A 22,244-nucleotide genomic window follows, 5' to 3' on the forward strand; every position below is an offset into this window, starting at 1 on the left:
ATGGGGCAGAGCCGCTATTTGCTTGGGAATTCCTTTGCTATTACCGTGTTCTTTTTGTGTGTCACTAATTCATCGAGGCTCAAGATTACTTTGTATGTCGTGACATTTACCTAGGTTCTAGATTATCTTGTCGGTCGTGTCATTTGCCCAGGCTGTAAGTTGTCCCGTAAGCCGTGAAAAAATCGACTGATGCAAAAGCGGCCCTGTAAACGGATAGCTTTTTTATAATATAGGGAGTGCTGAATTTCTCAAGGGTTGTAATTTTTACCTTCTTGTTTATTCGTTGCGGCCACCTCGAGAACCAACTACGCGCCAAATTTAACCGCTACGGCTTCACAACCTGACATTATATATTAAGAAAGTAACGTAACGTAAACCCTGAGGGGATGAGGTTATTCTTTCTGGTTGATCACCACGAGAAGTACGTTTTCCGAAATTAAACTAAAAAGAAAAGCATCAAGAATGCCCTTTTATGCTTATAATGGATGCTGGCAGCTTGCACCACTTATATATTTTCTATTAGAGAAATCTTTAAGGAAAATTAATATCATAAGATGCTAATCTGTGGTGGCTGCTTTCGACAAATTTGTCAATAATTGGAAAATAAGTTGAGGAATCATTAGAAGTTTATTAGAATTCTCCATCTAAAATGTATCCAATCCTCACCTGTGAAAGCCATGAAGGGATAAAAATAGAAAGTTGTGAATGTTATTTATGAAGTACCTAGGTAGCTTAATGGTCTAAGCTCATGGAAATTAAAGAAAATGCTAAGGGCATATTGGCTAAAGCTTAAGCAGAAGATAAAGGTGCTCTCAAAATTAGGAGAATTATTTCTATCACAATTCCACCCAGAAACGACCCAGAAACGCAGGTTTGAGTACAATGAAATTTTTAGACTAAAAAATTTGGCCACAAATATTTATTTCTCAAGGCATTCTGAATTGAGTGCAGAGTCATAGGAGTTTTTTCTAGCGCGACAGCTTCCATTAAACCAAAATATTTTATGAATGACTAATCAAGGTCAGAAGATATTCACATTTTTATTTGACTGCGACCGACAGCGTAAATCAAGGCAACAAGTTCAATAAAGGCAACAGGTTCAATAAAGAAACATATTCACAGCACCAAATTCTCTAGAAGCAAACGTCCTTCTCTTGCGGTACAAACAAAGTTTACAACTTCAGCTCGCATGTTTAATAAAGAAACATATATTCACAGCACCAAATTCACTAAAAGCAAACGTCCTTCTCCTGCGGTACAAAGTTTACAGCTTCAGCTCGCAGGTTTAATAAATAAACATATATTCACAGCACCAAATTCACTAGAAGCAAACGTCCTTCTCTTGCGGTACAAAGTTTACAACTTCAGCTCACTATGGATAAAGATAATGGAAAAAGAGGTAATGTTCTCCATGTTTTGCTGTAGCGAACGTGCTATTCCCATCATAAAACAAATTCCTGAAGTCTTTGACCATCACTGAAAAGGTAGCCCGGTCATCATCCTCGCTTTCTCCGATAATTTTAATTACTTGGTTATAAAACAGCTCCTGTTCCAAACCTTTCACTAATTTCTCATCATCTCGATCAAAATTGCCTAACTTTCGTCCTAAATCCTTTTCCATTTCTTCGTGATTTGCCAAATAATAATCCATGTTGCAGGAGATCTTCACAGACAGAAGTTCCAAGGCCTTCTGAAATGAAATTTTTTCCACAGTCTCCACTTTCTTGTTCCGATTAAATGGTTTCTCAGATTGCCACTGCTGAGAGTACAGGGAATCCAGCTTCTCCCTGGACTCGAAATATCTTGAGTAGATAATTCCCAGGTTAAACTCGTCTCGGTATCCAGATGCCTTCAGCTTCTGGGTTGGAAAACTTTTTTCTGGCCAATCATCCAGCCCTTGTAGATGTTTTATAAAATCTTGATTCGGTCCATCCTTGTGTAAATAAACCTCGTGTGAGTCGTCAAACGCAAGAACAAGCGGTTCTAGCATCAGAGAGTAAGTGCCATTCTCAAGCTTCAGCTGGACATCACTTGCCTGCATCTGGGTCGCCATTTTGCACAGTGGACTGCTGTAGAATAAAAAAATGGTCAAGCCATGCTCAAAGTAAACCGTACTACAGTGAGATACATTGATTGCTATTAAAAAATTGAAATCAAAAAAGATATCGCTGCTAGATGCCCAAGGATCACACCTATGGATACAAATTACTTTTCTGGTTTCTTAAAAACAGGAACTTCTGCCTATCAATACATGAAAACTCTTAAACCATGCATATTTAGATATCAATTAAACTTGAATGAGTGGTATCATTAGATTAACTAGCAGAAATAAACTCTGTCCTACTTTCTTACCACCAATCACCTTGATAGGATAAGTTATATAATAAATTAATGGAATTTTGCTGGTCAGTGAAGTTATCTACAAAATTCAATCATACTTTATTTGGCTGGTTCCATAACATTCAAATTATGAATATCTTAAATAGAATCTTAAACTTTGAGCAACTTGTGCAAGTCAAACCTAGCAATAATTAAATATCCAAAGGTTAAAAAGAATATTAATAATAAAGGTTTAAAAATTACTTCTTAAAGACAACACTTCTAAAGAATCCAGTGTTTCCAATGTTACAATCCAATGAATTTCTAATTTTATTTTCAGATACTAAAAAAATTAATTTTTCAATTTTTTTAACACACAAAATTTTTCTCAAAATTATTTATTCTGTCAATTTATTCATGCATTGCTTCCAACTTCACACAAGTGTGCAAAATTTCATATCAATTGGACAAGTAAAAGTGTGTCAAATATCAATTACCTATAAGATTTGCAGCTGACAAAATTATTTTTTCAGTTTTTTTAATATTGAAAAAAAATGTTTATTCCTAAAATTATTTATTTTGTCATTTGATTCATGTATTGTCTCCAACTTTACGCGCAAGTGTGCAAAATTTCGGATCCTTAGGATAAGTAGAAGTGTGTTAAATTTCGATTAAAAGATTTGTAACAGACAAACAAGAAGTGAAGTTAAAGAGAAGTGTTTCAAAATGAACAAATTTCTCATTCAGTAACTAAGTAGTGTTCTAAACAGCACTGTAAGCCTGCACTGCCTGCGGCATGGGGGAAAGATGCAGCCATGCATTCACAATGCAATCAGAATTATAAATAATTGTGAATAGGTTTGTAACAAGAATAATTTTAGCTTTTGTGTCAGGAATGTATATATGTCAACTTGAATACTAGCGTTCAAACATCCATATGCAGGCTATATTTTAATTGAAGATTATCAATTTTGGGAATTGAAGTTATCCCCCAGATAAACATAAATATATTTAATTAGGAAGTGAAATTCATCAAAATTGCAATTCAATTCATCAGTGTGAATAATAAGCTTCACAGGAATCAGGAGAATTAAAATATTTCTGTGTGAAATATTTCCCAAAATATTTCTCAAGATTAGCAGGTTCTCTCCCTCTGACAGCATTGGCCATTTAAATAAACTTGTCAGGGTATCTTCTATCACCCTCTAGGTCATAATACGTCACCATCTAATAGCTTGTTCTGTACCCACATGGTAGAGTCACGCCTAGTGACGTCATCCCTGTTAAGGACTATTTATAGCCAGAGCAGTGCATCGCTCGTCAGTCGCAGCGGTACTGCCTAGCCGTCATCTTGCTAGCCGCTCCTCCGGCACATACTTGTGCTGTACCTGTCAATCCCCGTCCTTCTGTACTCACCGAGCCAGTTCATTATTATAATAGTTCTAGTGTTAATCGTGTTTCACTTGTCCTGCCTTAGTCATACTTGGAACAATAGTACCCAGACCCTCAGTACAAATCCATCAGGTGGTCGCAGAAATAGACACCTGACAGTGGCGCCGAACAGTCCTTCAGTTAATTGTTTCTAAGTGAAAGTGACTTTTGAGTGGCAGTGACACAGACTTAGATGACAGTCTAAATACTGAAAATAAGCAACGGCCGGTTTGAGAACGTAAAAGTGCCTGTGCGTTATCCTGACAGTAATGTGCAGTGATATAAAACTAAACATGGTGGACAAAGCTCCAGCATCCTCGCCAGCATCGGTGACAGCGCTCGTCCCTACATCTACCATCGCAACGACTGCAACGATGTCTTCACATCAACGACGGAGACGGTAATACTACGAGCTTCAATTCAATATATTTTTTCACCAGCTAAAATTGCCCAATTTCGGAGGCAAAGTATTAGCAGGTGAGCCGCCATGTCAGCTAGGCACTGCAGAAGGTGAGAAGGAAACGTCCGACAATGATTGGACGATGCAAATTCATTTTACTTTTACGGGATTGACAGATGATCGCGGGAAATAATGCAGTTAAATAATGCCCGCGATATGCTGTTGAGGCATAGCCAGGATGGTTCCTTTGACATCAAAATGCTGTAGACAATAGACAAGCGTGAACAATGTTCCTTGTCGATCTTCAGACGACCGTTGACAGTTAAACTGTTCGACGATAAGGCGATAAAATAAATGTGCGCGTCCCGATCATCAAACTTATTGTTAATGATCGTAAAATAAGAGATTTTCTCGATACTGAGTCCAAAGCGACTCTGAATAAGCTGAGCGCTCTAAAAGATGTTGCTCTAATAACTCCGACAAGCATTAACACAGTTTCCGCTATACAGGCGACGCGCTTAAAATTAAAGGCGAAACTGATTTAGCTGTACAACTACGAAATGGTAAAAATGTCAGCCCAATAGCAATTGTCGTAGAGGATGGGACATGTTTCCTATATAAAATTCTTATAAAACGGACTTATTAGTAAAATCGTAAGCAATAATCGATTTCTGTACGAATGATGTCACATTCACACGCGACACGCACGCGCTATAGAGCTAAAAGCACACGCGACAGCATAGCAGTGTATCCTGCGGAGTATCCTGCGTCCTCGAGCGCGCTAACAGCATGCCAACAACATCGCTATAGCAACGCTCACTGCACGCATACAGTATTCCTGTTATAGGTACATGCCGATTGCCGACTGTCAAACCATTATCCACGCACATTGCAATGTGACGCTATTTGTTGCCGATCATCCCTGACGGTACGTATCACACTGAGAGCAATTCCATAAATGGACTTTTAATAACGTCTACTAGCCTGGTCAATATTAAAAACTGAAAAGGTCCAGTAATATTGCTGAATGACTGCGTTAATGAAGTAGCGTTAAATAAAAATGTAAATTAATCGAGTCGTGAAAACATCGATTTATAAACGCTATCTATATATACGCTCATTGACGTTTGACGTTTTAAAAAACGCATATTGATGGTTGCGAAAATTTATTATTGCCAGCGTTAATGATGAACAAAATGTCTTATTGATGTATACTGTCATAACGTCAAATTAAGGTTCAGACAAGGTCATTTTAATGAGATATTTTATGAACCTGTATTATATCGAGCTATTTTATCAATATATATGCTCAGCGACGCCACAACGTGTAACCGACGTAATCGATAACGACGTACGATCGAGTAAAATCTATCTTATATTTGACATAACTAGCGATTCATCTTGCATAATGATTTCATATTATCATCTTGGTGTAGGACTTGAATAATATGTCATTTCATCACGATAGTTGATACATATTATAAATAATTGTTGCCCTCTAACATAAACCTTTACCATTCAATACCGAGTTAAATTGGGCGTCAAATATGCAGATCACAAAATTTTCATCAACAATTTCGGGATTTTTGATTTTTTAGGCCAAGACTGTGGGAGTTAATTTGACTATTTTATTATTACAACTTTTTTCTTAGCTTCGTTTCATGTCCGTCTGTCTGTCTGTAATCAAAAATGCAGACCTTAATTTAGAGCTCTTCTGAACATCCTAGAAATTTGAAATTTGGCATGCATGCTTATGCTGCCTAACAATTCAAGATTTGATCATCAGAAATACCGTAATAATTAAAAAAAATTTTCTTAGAAAAAAAAATAAACAAAAAATAATAATAAAAATTGACGGTTAGGAAATGAGTTTTTTCTCGGACATCCACACTTTCCAACCCTGGAAATTGATTTGAATTGCTAAAGTTGCTAACTAAAAAGAAGAAAATAAATAAATATAAAAAATATTTTATAAACCATGTTTTTCTGATAAAACAAATAAAAAAAAATTTTAGAAACCACATTTTCTTAATGGACAAAAAAGCAAAACATTTACTCTGACATAACATTACATAACATTTCACATAACTTAAATGTTTTGTAGGAGTAAATGTTTTTCTTTTCTATCCGTTAAGAAAACGCGGTGATAAAATCTTGCATTTTAGATATTCAGCAATGTTTGGTCAACTATTTAGGAAATGGTTGAAAATCTGGAAAACCGTAACTCCGCAAGCGGCAAGCACACACAGTAAGCCAGAGTAAGGTTTCCAGTAAGTTGGATAGGGTGAACGCAGTATATATTCCGACACTTTAAGGACGTAGCAAAATATGAATGGCTGTAAAAAATACACCGTACCATCAACCAGGGCTACTCAGGATGGTTTTGAGCGTTTTTTGTTAATAGCTTCTTACCATGAAACATTTCATAAACAAGTTTAGGCTCATTTTGTAGCTCTTTGCGAGGGCTATCAAATGGCATCTTCAAAAAAATTCCATATGCTATTCGTAAGATGCCAGAAGCAAAAAAAGAGTGTCCCGAGTAGCCCCATCGAACGGGGCTACTTGGGACACTTGGAATAAAACTTAGTTTTAAAATATTTGAAGCATGCAGAGTGTGCTCATCCATTACTAACAGTACTCTGAAGTCCTCTTCTTTCATTTTAGATGATGTAGAGGTAGAATAAATGACATTTTCTGTGATTTTTACTCGTTTTGCCTTCATTGATATGATATTGCCATAAACATTAATTACTGTCAACTGGGGTGACTTTGGCCAGGTTTTTTATTTTGTTTTGCAAACAAAAACAGGGTCGTAAATGCTGGGGTCATAAACGCCAGGGTTGTAAATGAGGTCATAAATGCCAGAGTGACTTTGGCCATCATTTATGACCCCGCTTTTGTTTGCAAAACAAAATCAAAAACGTGGCGGCTGAAGTCACCTGGCAGCCAAAGTCACCCCAGTTGATGGTACCGTATTATTGATGGGATATTACTGTATTATTGATGCAATATTACCATATCCATGAACATGCCATTGAGCATTTACAACAATCTTGTCCACTGCAAGCTTCAGATCAGCAGCCTTATAGCATTTTTTCTGTATCTGTAAGCTTACAGGATGGCTTGTAATTTCACACCATTTTAATTGAGTTAAGTGAATTTACTATAAAAAAAATGTAACTCAGTACTCACTGCAGTGAGTGACAGAGAGCGCATTTTCTCGTCGACAAAAACTTGAGGTCACGGACAGACGGATGGACAGACAGATGGACATGGCGAGCACAATAGTGCATTTTTTCCAAAAATGAGAAAATGCGCTAAAAAGATTGTGAAAAACATACCTGAAACAGAAAGGAATGTTCTAGTGACAACCATCACATGTTATGGAGAAATAAATCATAGTTTAGGTCAATTACTTTCTATTCTATGATGCCTGGTGCACAATTCTAAATAAGACATTCTATGCACAATTTTGTGATGACCGATGATGCACTAATTTTTCGATAAGTGAACTTTTTTCGCTCAGCAAGGTAAATGTAATCAATATTCTTTGTTTTTAATCAATTTTTTTCTTAACTGGAGCCGTTGCTAACTGAGGTTTTACTGTAAATGTGCTTTTGGGGGTGTCCCGAATAGACCTGGGGGGGTGTCCGGAGTAGCCCTGCCATGCAGAAATGACCACCATTTTTTTAATGAGATAGGCAAAATCTGTTAATTACGTTTTCAAGCTGACACCTGGTGCAGCTTTTATGTAAGTAAATTTTTTTAATATGGCGAATATTTTTTTGCTACAGACCTTAGCAGAAGTAACTTTTCAAAATATCGTTTTTCACCACTTTTTTCAGGAATTTTTCAAAGCTAGTGAATGTAGTATTTTTTGAACTTCCTTTATACTACATAGATAGGAAAAATGTTGACATTCATACCACTATATTTAGTTTTGCAATATTCCAATTAATTTTAGGCCATGTCAGAGGACTGTCCCGAGTTACCCTGCCCATCCCGAGTAGCCCCTCTTGACGGTACGCACAACTCGAGTTCGGTTTGCTTTACCTCACTCTAAAAACACTGCACTACGCGCCAGCAACAATGAAATGTCACAAAATGTTGACATTTATTTAAAAGCCTTTTCGAATGCAGACCTACCAAATCCATATATTCCAACACTGTGTGTGACTAAATTTGGCATTTTGTGAGACTAATTCCAGCTGCGCTTCAAACTCTACTAATTTGTAATGCTGTTGCCAGGTCTAAAATGTCTCACGCCGCAGGTGAGATAAACCTGTTATCTGCTTCTAACTAACTGGCAACAACCCTACTCTGAATGAAGGAAAATGAAAGACTGGTTCTAATGCAAAATGAATTAAAATATGGGACAGTAAATAAACACACAACTTAATAAAATTGCAAATGAAATGGTTGTTAAAAGAACAGAATAAAAATGCAAATCATGAATGAATGATAACCTGATGGGATGTAGAATGTAAACAAAGCAAGAACCATTAAACTCCATAAAACTAGTAAAAGCTCATCTCCATATTGTGAATTTATTTTTAAAATTAATGAGTACTCGCATGAGGATTGAATTAAAAGGAATCACAAGTGGACAGATAAATAAAGGAACACTGCAAGATGAATTGAGAACATAAGCTTACTAGAATTAACTATAACCATAATCCAATATAATAAATTGACTTCCTCAAACTAAACCATATCAGTCAGAGATGAACACAACCAAAGTAAAATGCAAGGGAACACAAGAAGTTAATATCAATGAAATTAGCAAAATACAAAGACAAAACTTAACCTAAATTATCAATGAATCAATTATATAAATTTCCATACCACTCACCAGTGCAACTGAGTGCCCAGGCTGAGTGAGATACTGAGTAGGAATCCAAATACTTAAGAGTGATAATTCAAGTTTGCAAATGATAATTTGGTCATCTATACTGAAAAAGATAAAAAATATTTAATTTAAATTGAGTTGGATTGAGAACTAAAGAAATATGATAATTAGTAAAGAGAGACATGAAGGTTGGGCTACACAGTAGCCTAATTTAACCTCCGGTAACAATGCCAACACTCTTCTGTTCGAATTCCGATCTCTGTGTGAGCTGTATTGGAATATGACAGCTTGCAATTAGAACACTATTGAATATTGAACACTACTTAATTAGGCTTTAAAGTTCTAATTTTTGCACACAGCTTGGAACGAGCTGTATGTGTCTAATTCCAAGCTGTGTCAGAATTAGTTATGTGTCTAAAACCGTCTCTTAACTTAATCATCTATTAATTTTTTTACCACTTGAAATCAGGGAATACAAGTATACTGAAAGGATTCCTAATATATTCACAGACCTATTTAAAAGTCTCAAGCCATAATATTCTTTCTACACAAACAGTTTATCACAATTTGGTAGAGCAAGGTCAACTATCAACTTTGACACATTTTTCAATGTTCTCACTGACTGCAGGCTGGAATTCTAAAATTCATGGTTCACATAAAAAAAGCATTCCGCCTTAAAAAAAATGTTCCAGGCAACTAGAAACAGGTTTGCAGGCCGTCAGAAATCGGCTTCGGTTACGGTAGCTATGATTGTATGAACGTCAAGTCAGGCAACACAGAGAAGGTCCCATGCAAGATTGTTAATTGCGCGTGTCACTCACAGATGAGCAAGAGGGATGGATCTACAGAAGGAAATACTATTTACTCCCAACATAATAGTTTCAAATTAAATATAAACAAACATTTATGGCACCTATTCGTTACCTCAGCTTTCAAATTGAGGAGAAACTCATCAGCAGTTGGAGAAACTTCTCAAAGAAAAGGCAATGCACAACAAACATGACACTTCACAGTTGACTGACTAGAATAGACTCAAGGTCAATAGAGTACTCGAAAGTCAGAAATTTAGCATTCAAACCTTTAGATTCTGTGAACCTTGTGATTTCTTCATTATTAAAACTTTAGAAGGCTCACAATATATCACGTAAAGTTTTCATTCAATTATCGTCTCGAAGTTTGGGAGCTTTATCTGCAGTAATGTTCTGTAGTTACCTCACTCACCGATTGGCGATTGTGTAATGAGAACTAACCACTAACCATCATTAGATTCCCGCCACTGTTGCACACTATTGATTCTGCACCCATGTATAATATTTATGAACGTTATTAAACCATTCTGATTTCTTTTGAATGTCAGTTACTGATAAATTTTTAATATAGAAGAATTCGTATCTTTCATTTTTTCACATGACCATATTGATGTTGATTTCACATTGGTTGCTGGTGCAGTTGGTTTCCCTGCTACCTTCTTTGTTTACCGTCAACCGGGGCAACTCGGGACTGGCGGGGCAACTCGGGATGCACCTCCGACACGGCGTAAAACTGTTATAGTAGCAAAAAAAGTAATTGACCTAAACTACGATTTATTTCTCCAAAAGATACGTTGGTTGTCACTAAAATATTCCTTTCTGTTTCAGGTATGTTTTTCACGATCTTTTTTACTATAGTAAATTCACTTAACCCAATTAAAATGATGTGAAATTACAAGCTGTCCTGTAAGCTTACAGATACAGAAAAAAATGCTATAAGGCTGCTGATACGAAGCTTGCAGTGGACAAGGTTGTTGTAAATGCTCAAGGGCATGTTCATGGATACGGTAATATCACATCAATAATACGAGAATTGCACATTAATAATACGGTAATTAATGTATATGGCAATATCATATCAATAAAGGAAAAACAAGTAAAAATCACAGAAAATGTCATTTATTCTACCTCTACATCATCAACAATGAAAGAGGCGGACTTCAGAGTACTGTTAGTAATGGATGAGTACGCTCTGCATGCTTCAAGTGTTTTAAAATGAAGTTTCATTCCCAGTGTCCCGAGTAGCCCCATTTGACGGGGCTACTCGGGACACTCTTTTTTTGCTTCTGGCACTTACGAATAGCATATGGAATTTTTTTGAAGATGCCATTCGATAGCCCTCGCAAAGAGCTATAAAATGAGCCTAAACTTGTTTATGAAATGTTTCATCGTAAGAAGTTATTAACAAAAAACGCTCAAAACCGTCCCGAGTAGCCCCGGTTGACGGTACGTTTTTCGTTCGGCTGACTGATCGCAACAAAAGGCTGAGTGAGTCCAGGATGGAATTCTAATATTGACGGTTCATATATTATTCCCGATACACCTACAACAGTTTTTCGATACAACATTATTTAAGGCAAAAAAATGAACTTATTAGGCTTAAAAGTTTAGTTATTAGGCTTAAAAGCTAAGTTTCTATAAGGTAATTCACTTGGAAATGTTGCGTGCCAGCATCCCAGCAAGGCTGCAGGCGCAGCTTTCACTCAACAATTAAAATTATACAAAGTATTAGTTCCTTAAAGATTTGTCTCTTAGTATGACTGCAAAGAACTAAACTTAATAAAGTAATTACAGCTACCGTGAGTGACTACGCTGTAAAGTTTAAAGCAGACTTTTCCATGATGCACACACTAAACACGCAATTCATGGGAGCGAGACTAAATAGAACAACAAAAGCAGGCGCCCGGCATGCAACTACGAAAACGAATGATGATCGCGGCAGCGGCAGCACGATTCATAACGTTAATATACTCAATGCAAGAGAATGATTAATTACGATATTCCTGATAGATGTTTGAAATATTTTCGGAAGCGTAAAACTATTAAAACAAATTATTTCATTACTTTGACATGGTTGATTTCAAAATAAATATTTTAATGTGAATTCATGAAAAACATTTAAAATAAATTGAATAATGTTCATTTTTATCTATAGGTGGGAGTAATTCGAGTAAACAACTACGAATCGATTTATTATCCTTTAAATAAGAATCTTTGCATTGAAACTTCTGGAAGATGTGTCCACCGCAATATTTGTACAGTGGTATCAAGATTCAAAGCCGTCAACCGATCGTTGGATGGCCACAAATATGTCGCATCGTTCTACCTATTACAGTCAATAGAACCTAAATAAACTCTGTTCATCAAAAGGACAAAAAGCTTATGTATCAAACATATGTGGTAGTACAATAAATTTTGAGATCTTCAGTCATGAGACTTAAATTCATACTCATAGGTGATCTTGAATTTCTGCACTGCGTTCAATTAAGCAATCTGTAAAATCATAAATTTCAAATAGGTACCAACTTTTTCAATTTAATTCTGAATGAGTCGCGCCTGTTGAATTCTAATAGGGATCATTAATTTTTGCATTGTATTTCTGAAAATCAAGTATTGCATTTCTTTTAAATTAAAAACATTCTTTTACATCAAAACAAAGATTTTTTTCTTACAACTTCTTTGATAATTGATGATATCACTCATATAGCTTAATATTTTAAATTTAATGATGTTGTCATTTCGATGACTAAACTTTCTTGGGTTCAATAAAATAAAATAATTACTGCTTATAAACAACCAACGTTTTCTAAATGACACAAGACGTTCAAAAACTTGCCATGGGAGACAAAATCATTCAGGATTTGAAGTGGAGTGAAGTTATTAAGACAAATTCGACATTATAGGGCAAAAACATGAATAAATTCGTATATAGAAGCGTATCAATTGGTGTTTAATTTTTGAAACAATTTTCTATCATTTAAATGTCACTGTGAAATATGGATCAAATCGTTTTTCTTAGCTCGCTTTCGTGTCTGTGATGATCAAATCTTGCAATCGATATTTCACCAACTTTCCCATTAGCTAGCGCTCTGAAACTTTTAGGGAAGCTCAGCTCCCAATAACAATACAATAATCAATAATTTGTTGCATGTTTCCAGGTGTATAAACTCTAAAGGAACTCACAAGCAGGGGTTGGAAAATTTAATGCACGTCATCCTCAAGAGGATATTCGTGTTTAGACTGCGTATATCGATGATACGCTTCGTATCATCGTATCATCGATGATACGCTTCGTATCATCGATACGTACATCAAGTCAAGTAAATTGGCTCGCAACAACGTGTTTCATGTGTAGCAACGGACTAAAAATGAGAAAATAAAATACTTAAAAAACGAAAAGTAGAAAATAAAATGTATAACAAAAATTTTCAAAGACCACGTTTTTCATGTGGACTCAAAAGTAGAAAATTCAAATATAAAATAAAAATAAATAATTAGGCAGCTACTGATCTCTGTTTGCTTTCATTCTCTTGGTCTTTTGTATTTCAGTTAAAATATTTTACATCAAAACGAAAAACGTGGGGCGCATCTTCATTTAGGCATGCCTTAATTTTAATTTTGAATTCAACCACTATTTCTAAAGAAAAATTATTTTCTACTTTTGAGTCCACATGAAAAACGTGGTCTTTAAAAAATTTTTTTTATACATTTTATTTTTTATTATGAAATTGAACTTTACAAGACCAAAACAAGGTGTCTGACACCGTCTTGTCTAATGTCAACTGTCAACACAGTGTTGCCATATGCAGTTTATGTTTAGTCAACACAATGTTGCCATAGCAGTTTATCCCATCATTTCGTGTGGATTCGAGAACTTTGTTGGTACCGGTGAAATCGTGATAATTTTCTGCAAAAGTTTGCGTAATTTTTATTTTTATTTTGGAACATATTCATTACAAAAATTTGTTGATACGGATACACGACTAGTGTATGATTTGGAGGGAAGAGTCGCAAACTTATCGGTTTTTGAACCACACGCAAGCGAGTTAAAGGAAATGCAGCTGTCCGGGTGTCCGCAGTTTCTGACGAGCTCAGTGTAAGAGTATCAATTGTCACTTCGGTGGAAGGTGTAAGGTGGTAAATTTTTCGATACATTTTGTTTTGTAAACAAGATAATATATTACCTATACAGAATTCCATACAGACAAAAGGAGATTGTATGTCTCAGCTGATTGCATCGGTTGTCAGTTTTGTATTCGTGGATTGAATCATAGGCAGTTTTTCATGTATTTGTGAGTGAGTGTACATAGTGAAGATGTTATTCTTTGCAATTTCCATCAATAATGAAATAACTACACTATTGTTTTACGCTCTTGAAATAAGAATTGTAGCATTACGCATTAAGTTAGCATCAGTGCGTTAACATTTAGTGCATTTGAGGCGGTCCCTACTAGCTTTCTATCACTGATTGGATTCCAGTGGCTGTGACGTTGCACACATTCTAGCAATGATTGGATCCCTGTGACAGTACGTTGGACGCATTCAAGCGTTGATTGGATTCTTCTTGACTGAGTTCTTGTGACTGTTACGTTGGACACGTGTCCAAAGCGTTGATTGGATTCTTGTTACTGTGATGATGCAAGCGCTGTTTTTTCAATGAAACAACTGTGGCATCTTGCAGAGACTCATCAGTGATGATGATGATGGACTGAAAGTGGAAGTGTGCTGGACATTCCAGATTTTTGGGTCCTGCTTTCCGATTTGCTATGTTTACCAGTTAATATATACCTACGGTAACCTACCCCTCTGGAATTCAACACCTCCGGAAATCAGTTGCGACTTGCGATGAGTGCAAGTGTTTGTGTTGCAGTCCGTGCTCCGTGGAGAGTAAGGGATTTACTATCAAAGTTGTTAGCAGCATTTTCTTATTGAAAACCACCAGGCAAAGCATCTTGAAAATGGCTGGTGCCACTTTGGGCTAAATCAATATCTTGGTGATGCAGCTTGCAAACTCTGCACCTTGTGACCTTGGGATGATATACAGGCTACAGCAAAATTTAGAAAATTGTGCAACTGACCTTTACTTTGTAGATATGCATAAAATAAAATACAATCTGCATCTGCAATATAAAATAATAATTTATATACTACTATATATACTAATAATATTATAATAATAATAATTTGCTGTGATTATATATAATAATTTATATACTACTGATATAATCACAGCAAATGTTTATCCACTAATGAATTTTCAACCATGAAGATGAAACTGATGAAAGCAAGATGGGATATCCATCGACCATCATACCCTAACAAGCTACCGTTGACCTTATCAACTGCAACCTTGATGCTTGATAAGGGACGACTGAAATAGCCCAGCCTTGCCCAATACCAGCATAATTTTCATACTTCACCCCATGCGCAAGCATGCTGCAGAGCAAATTAGCCAACATGATTACATGCTGAAAGCCACAGGGACCAAACCCCTTCATGGATGTAAACCAGTGAGCCAATGAGCTGCAGGCCGCAAATACAATGGTCGTAACCCACACGCTAAACCCCAACATATTTCTATTCCATGCAGCCTAGCCCCTTCCCCACTTTTGATAAAGAATGTTCTGCACCACAGTGCTATCAGTACACTGCTACCTTCCAGCCTGTCCGTTCTTCTGGAAGCTAAACCTCCATGCTTACCCCCTGCTCCCCCTCCTTTCGGTACCAGCTTGCGGAAGAATTCTAACCAAACCTAACCTAACCCTTTCGCGGAAAGGTGGAGAGAAGGGGGTAAGTGTGGAGAAAGAAGATGCTGGTGAGCATCAGGGCTGGGCTTAGTTACACCTGCGAAGTGGGTAAGGTGATGCGACAGTCATAGTGGCAAAGCAGAGAGTTTTTTAGACTCTCCCTCAACTGCAGTGTGGAATTCTAGAGGGATATTAAATTAACTAGTACACATAGCATATTGGAAAGCAGGACCTGAAACCTTGGAAAGGCCAGGAACTTTCCACTTTCAGTCCATTTACTCCATTATATTATATACATAACCTATCACTTTCCAGCTGTGATTGGTTGATGGGATTGTGATTTTAGCCCCTTCCAACTTTCCAGCTGAGATTGGTTACTGGAATTGTAATATTATCTGCTTTCTAGCTGTGATTGGTTGATGGGGATGCTTTCAAGCTGTGATTGGTTGATGGGGATGCTTTCAAGCTGTGATTGGTTGATGGGGATGCTTTCAAGCTGATTGTCTCTACTGTAAGTTCAGCACGTGTTAATATACAGTCTGATCGCTTTGACATGACCGCAACTATGCGCGATCTTCAACAAACGTTTTGTTTATTTGTTTACATTACGATGTTTATGTTTTTTCTGCAAGATATTTTTGGTGGAAACGGTAAAGCAATGCGGATTGCAGAAGTTGAAAATTTTATGAAATGACATTTTTGCGAAGTGCAAACCGCGATTTTTTAATCAAACAAAAATTTATGACATTCGAGCCACGAGATTTCATACCTACTGAAATTATATGATATTAGAGCCGCGATATTTCAGACAAAAATAGGACTTTTCCAGACTAGCCCTCAAGTTCATTTGTGAGTCCTATAACTATAAGTAGACCAGTAAAGTATCCTGGATACCAGCAGTATCATACATAAGGAATTGATTTAAATCTTTGGTAAATAAGGAAATTGAAAATGAACCGATTCTAAAAAAGCTGTGGTTTGCCACTATGGCGACAGTCCAGTGCACTCAGTGCAGGGCCGTTCCCACTTACGGCAGTCTGGTGCGGTCTGCGGACCCTGTGGCTTACGACATTTGTAAGAAGTGATGGTATGGGCTTAAATCATTGGTGTAGGACTAGGAGCTATTGGGCTGCTTGGGCATAATCCGTTTGGAGTATCAGCTTGTGGGCTGAATCATTGCTTTTTTCAAGCTGGTGTGGCGAGATGAGGCAAGTAAGAACAGCTGCATAGGTGTTAGGCTGAATATTTCTATTGCATGTAGAGGGTTGGGTTGGCATTGGCTCTTGGGCTGATTTAAGAGTCAAATTTTTGGGATACGGCAGCGCTCCCCTTGATAAGTGCTTGAACCGTTGAACGGTGAACCTTGCTTCATTAATTTGATTAATTGAGCAAATCTAATTTTATTCAATGTATTGTCTAACTTCAGATAACATACCTCAATAGGAATGACCACAGATTTCAAAGACAAAAATGGTGAGATAGCAATAACTGCCTATTTCTCAATTAAAATTTAGGATAGCAAATAAAGCAAGCAAGACTGATTCTACCGCAACTAAACATGACTAACTATGAAATGGATGCGCTTTCAGTGCGGACTGCGGTTCCGCACATCTACGTTCTTTCAACTCATACTCAATTGGTCTCACTGATTAAAAAAAATCAATATTGCTACATATTAACATTTTGACGAGTTATGTCACTTGACTGATTATTTTTCTGAATTATAGACGACAGAATTAAAATAAAATGATTGATATAAGTTATTATAATGATAATATAACATATATGTATTTTAGCAATAAATTTTCCTGTATGAGCAATATTTCCCAACTTTTCATACATGAAAATTCAGATTTTTTGATTACCGTGAGTAAAACTGGTACTTTTTGACTTCTCTCCGTAAAGTCAATGACACGTTCGTGTGGCTCAACGGGTGGAAAATAGTCCACGGTTTTTCTCCGCTTTATTTCATAAGCGTGACGTAGAAACTAACAAAAGGGGGTGCATGCCGGACGCCAGCTTTGCCATACTTCACACTTAGTTCATATTCCTTTCCATAGGTAAGAACGCTAGAGTGCCTAACGTCCTATGAAGTCAAGTTCTCAAAGCCATAGCACCGGATGTCCGCAGCCACAAAATAAGCTTGCCAAAGGTAAACATGGCCATATCGCATCTGGCCAAACCTCATCTGGCCTAACCACTTCAGGCCTAACCTATACGAGCTGCAACCTTTCTCCACCCAAAACAAAACTAAGCGGACCTAACCTAACCTCATTGGCTGCAAGAAGTTAGAAAGGCGGACAAAGTGTGCTGGTAGAGGCAGCCATTGTCTGCAAGGAGGTTGTGAGCCGAGACAGCATGAATAGGTTAGGCTAGAAGAGGTTAGGCTGGAGTAGGTACAGCCGGATGGTGAACTCCCTGCTTATGAACGAGCATGCTTAAGCAGTGGCTGAAAACCTACGGCGCTATTATCTTTCGGCAGTATGGCGCCTGTCTGGATTACGGAGTTCAAGCGTAGTCTGTGGCTTCTAGTTCTGAGGCTGAGTAAAGTTAATGCACGGTGAAGCCAGGAGTTGGCTCCAGGGCTTATCTAAGAGTAAAATTTGTGGCCTACGACAGCGCCCCCCACTCGTGCATCCGACTTTGAATTTTGTTCACTCACCTATATTTACTTAGCATATGCTAGATGCGTTTTTAAAGACAATATTTGATGATAGTTCGAAGTTCTATTTTAAAGAGCATGGAAAATAACAAAACTTGAGCTTGACGATTACTTTACGCGAGCCATATGATCCTAATTATTCACTATAATGTTTGGGTTATTCGATTTTCCACAACTTGTCCAAAGCCATTTAATCTCGAGTTATAACATCATCCACCATGCAAGGGCCGGGTGACCAGTGGTTACAGTTTAGAGTACCAAGATTTGAGCAGGGATTTGCTGGTTCGACCCCTGCTTACTGCAACAATTCTGCTCAACATCAGCGAGATTGTTGGGCGGTTAAGTATAGTGGAGATGAGTACAGCGAGTATCATGTTCGAGACCCGCAGCAAGCTATAATAATTCTGCGATGTTAAGAATCGTCGACAGGTCTAATGGCCTAATCTGCAACAAATATTCATAGCTGGGCAGCGCTACTTTGAAATGTAGCGGCGCTACCGCTACCGCTACATGCTCTAAATGTAGCGGGCGCTACCGCTACCGCTACACTCACTAGATTGTAGTGAGCGCTACCACTACCGCTACAGTAAAATGTAGCGCCGCTACATTAGCCGCTACAATGGCCAAAATTATTGGAAATCTCTAAATATATTTATTGTTCTGATATTGGGATTTACTCATAAACATTTAATGATAATAAAACATTTTCAAAACATATCAATGCAACTTTATTGCAATTAACCTAACCGAACTAGTACGGGTTAGATACAGTAAATAAAAGTTAGTTATTTTTATGTTTTACCCTCCCTACATGGATGTGTACTTTAATCTACCAATCGAAAAAATTATCCACATATACATATATAAATCAGTCTTTTATTTGTATTTATATGTGGATTATTTTTGAGATTGGTAGATTAAAGTAGACATCCATGTAGGGAACGTGAAACATAAAAATAACTGTGTAAAAAATAGCAAACTGAAACATGAAAAAATACCTGTAAGTGGTAACTGGTAACAACTTAACAAGTATAACAACTAACATGTTGACACTAGTAACAGGCTGAGGTTGACAACATTACACCGAAATCTTTCGTACAGTTTTATTCTGTAATTTATATTATGTATGTATCATGATGGTTATTAAATAATATTTAATACTAATAAGTAAAATCTAAAGGCTTTATCTATAAATGTAGCGGTAGCGCTGTAGCGGCAAAACCTCGTATCGATACCTAAATATGTAGCGGGCGCTACCGCTACCGCTACATATTGCCTTAAATGTTGCGCCGCTACCGCTAACGCTACTAAAAATGTAGCGGCCGCTACATGTAGCGCGCTACTGCCCACCTCTGCAAATATTATTATTAGGAATGAAAATATTAATAATTTCTTGACAGTTTTCATTAAATTTTTACTCGCATATGGAAATTGGAAGCTTTCTTCGTAGTGTTTTAGTAACAATCTACAAATTCGCATGGAGAAAATTGCTTATATGATCAGAGGTCAGTAGAGTCTAATGGAAATTGCTTAGTCAGATTATTGATTCAGTTTATGCAAATATAATAGGTGCAGTTTATTTCATGAAATTTTTGGTATTGCAATTATTCACTGAATCGTTTATATTGGTTTTTCGAGAAATTCATATGGTTATATATGTTACTGTTTTATATATGGTCTGCAGCTTAATTTTACTCTTAACCTGACGCACAAATGCATCGTGAAATGTTGGTTTTAATCGAAGAATGTGAGAGAAATTTGTTGCAGACTAGGGCAATTATCTACAAATTTTTTTATGGGAGGCGGTATAACCGATACGTGCTAGAATTTTCGACAAAATAACGACCAGCGACGATCAAACCCCACATTAAATAGATTCTGGTGAGTTATCCTGACGCAAGAACAGTTACGTACAATAGCGTTTCATAGTTACGCAAGTAGTTTGAACATTCAAAGTAATGGAAGGCAAAATTTGTACAGATTAGGCTTAGACTGTCTACCATACAGAGAAGAGTTGATTCCGAGTCGCTAGATAGATTTTATTGGTAAATCATTTGCGAGCCAAACCGTCTTTCCTAATATCAGGAGAACCTATACATTTCAGTATATTTTTATTACAAACAATTAATGAATCTTTTCAATCGACATTTGAATTTCAGTTCATGAATTTAGTCATAAGAAGTGCTGGTGAATAATGCATCATATAAAAACTCCAAGAAGTAACAAACAATTCAATTTTTGATCGATGTGGAGGGCAAATAACTTTGAAAATTCAGTTCAAAATAGCAACTAACTGAAATATATATTATGAGTAAATGGGAACTTCAAATAATGATGGGTGAGGCAATGCCAAGGTCTCATTGCCATTTGAATGTACAACTAGAGGATAATAAATGTCTACAAATTTCGCGTAGATGCAATTTTAGCAGCACGAATAACATGCTTAGACGAAGTGCTCGGAGAGCAGCTCATACTTATGAGCCCCGTGGACGTTCTCAGCCGCTATAGTCGCTTACGGAGTTTTATAACTATTTATAACTGCAATAACTCCCCTCATAAATAAGATACAAGTCTGAAATTTGGAATGCTGTCCTGGCTAATTATTTGCAATGTGCAGGCATTAAGATAAATTATGTAAACTTTTTATTTCAACTGTTATCAGGGATGATAAAATTATGCACCCCGATGTTCGTATAGCGTGTGACTTTTCTAGCATTTTCTCGATATACGTCGGTTTACCTATTTATTCTTCATTGATCACTACCCCAAACATTTCTGAATTATTATTCTAGTATTATATATATGCTTTAGAAGCCTAAAGGTAGGTGAAACTTCCGTAGATTAAAGCACGACCAGGCCTTTGGTTGATACACATTCCTGCAGGCGCAGGCAATAAATCTTCCCTTCGAGGTAAACATGCACTCTTCTTTCCCTGCCCACTTCGCAGTCTGGTCTATGAGCGTCATGGTCGTTTATGAGCGTAATTATGTTTTTAAATATGAAGAGAATGAATGCAAAAACATTTAATATAATATTTAATAATATTTTTAATAACATTTTTAATAATAACTTCAGTAATACTTTTTATAATAATTTTTATAATATTTATTTAAACTTTTCATTAATGATATCGCCTCCTCTTTCAATGTGAACTGTAAGCTTTTTGCCGACGACGCCGTGTTCTATCGCACGAGATTTGCAAGCTTTATCAAATGTTTTACCTTTCTCTTCATTAAAAACGATTTTATATGCATTGTCTTATCAAAACTATCAAGCACTTTGGTAATCTGGAGTGATGTAACTTTCAATCCAAAAAAATAAACGGGACATCACATTACTTAATGAATCGTTGCGTTCTATGCTTTGGGTTAGGTATGTTGATAATAAGTCCCTTGACATGCACTTGCAAATTATATAGGCAGTCGAAATTTTGAAACTTGACGATATGTTCAGATTTCAACTTTGAAAATTCATGAATATAGCACTTTGTCATGATGAATGTCTTTTTAAATCTGCTTTCGCCCCTCTTGTTCCTCAACATTTTTACAAAACCGCGTTCGATTTAACTTGCCACCAGTTCGTTTAGTAATAGAAAGAAGCTATACCGTTTTTAATTATATTATATTATAAATAAATATTATAAATATTTATTAATATTATATTATAAATTTTAAATATTTTAACAAATAGCCAGATGAGTTCAAGCAAGATTACACCAAAATGTCTTTAAAAATTTAATTTCGTCATTTAAAAGTAACCAGTATTAATTAGATTTCGAACATTACGCAAGTTTTAAGCATTCTGGTATGATAAGCTTACTGCTTCAATTTTTGCCAAGTCAGCAACTATCGCGAGCTGAACTCTTTGCCCTGGCGCACAATCTACCGTGTTTCTAGCACTACATCTCTTCTGACAATTAAAACAGTTAATATTTTTATAGTTTATTCTACTGATAGAGATTATCTCTGCGGTCTGTAAACAGATGCAAATTTTGATGTACCGATTCGTTACATTCACAGTTAATACA

The 22,244-nt window shown here is 36.5% G+C and overlaps 1 long non-coding RNA gene across 1 annotated transcript; it reads right to left on the reverse strand.

Moving 5' to 3' along the window:
* Positions 1–613: 613 nt before the first annotated feature.
* On the reverse strand, positions 614–17,138 carry LOC108681178. Its single transcript, XR_001931476.2, has 2 exons — positions 16,991–17,138; positions 614–2,069 (listed from the first exon to the last, which is right to left on the reverse strand). It is a non-coding gene; the product is annotated as an uncharacterized LOC108681178 (long non-coding RNA).
* Positions 17,139–22,244: the final 5,106 nt, after the last annotated feature.

This window comes from Hyalella azteca, unplaced genomic scaffold, assembly GCF_000764305.2.
Source record: "Hyalella azteca isolate HAZT.00-mixed unplaced genomic scaffold, Hazt_2.0.2 contig5366, whole genome shotgun sequence".
Lineage (NCBI taxonomy): Eukaryota > Metazoa > Arthropoda > Malacostraca > Amphipoda > Hyalellidae > Hyalella > Hyalella azteca.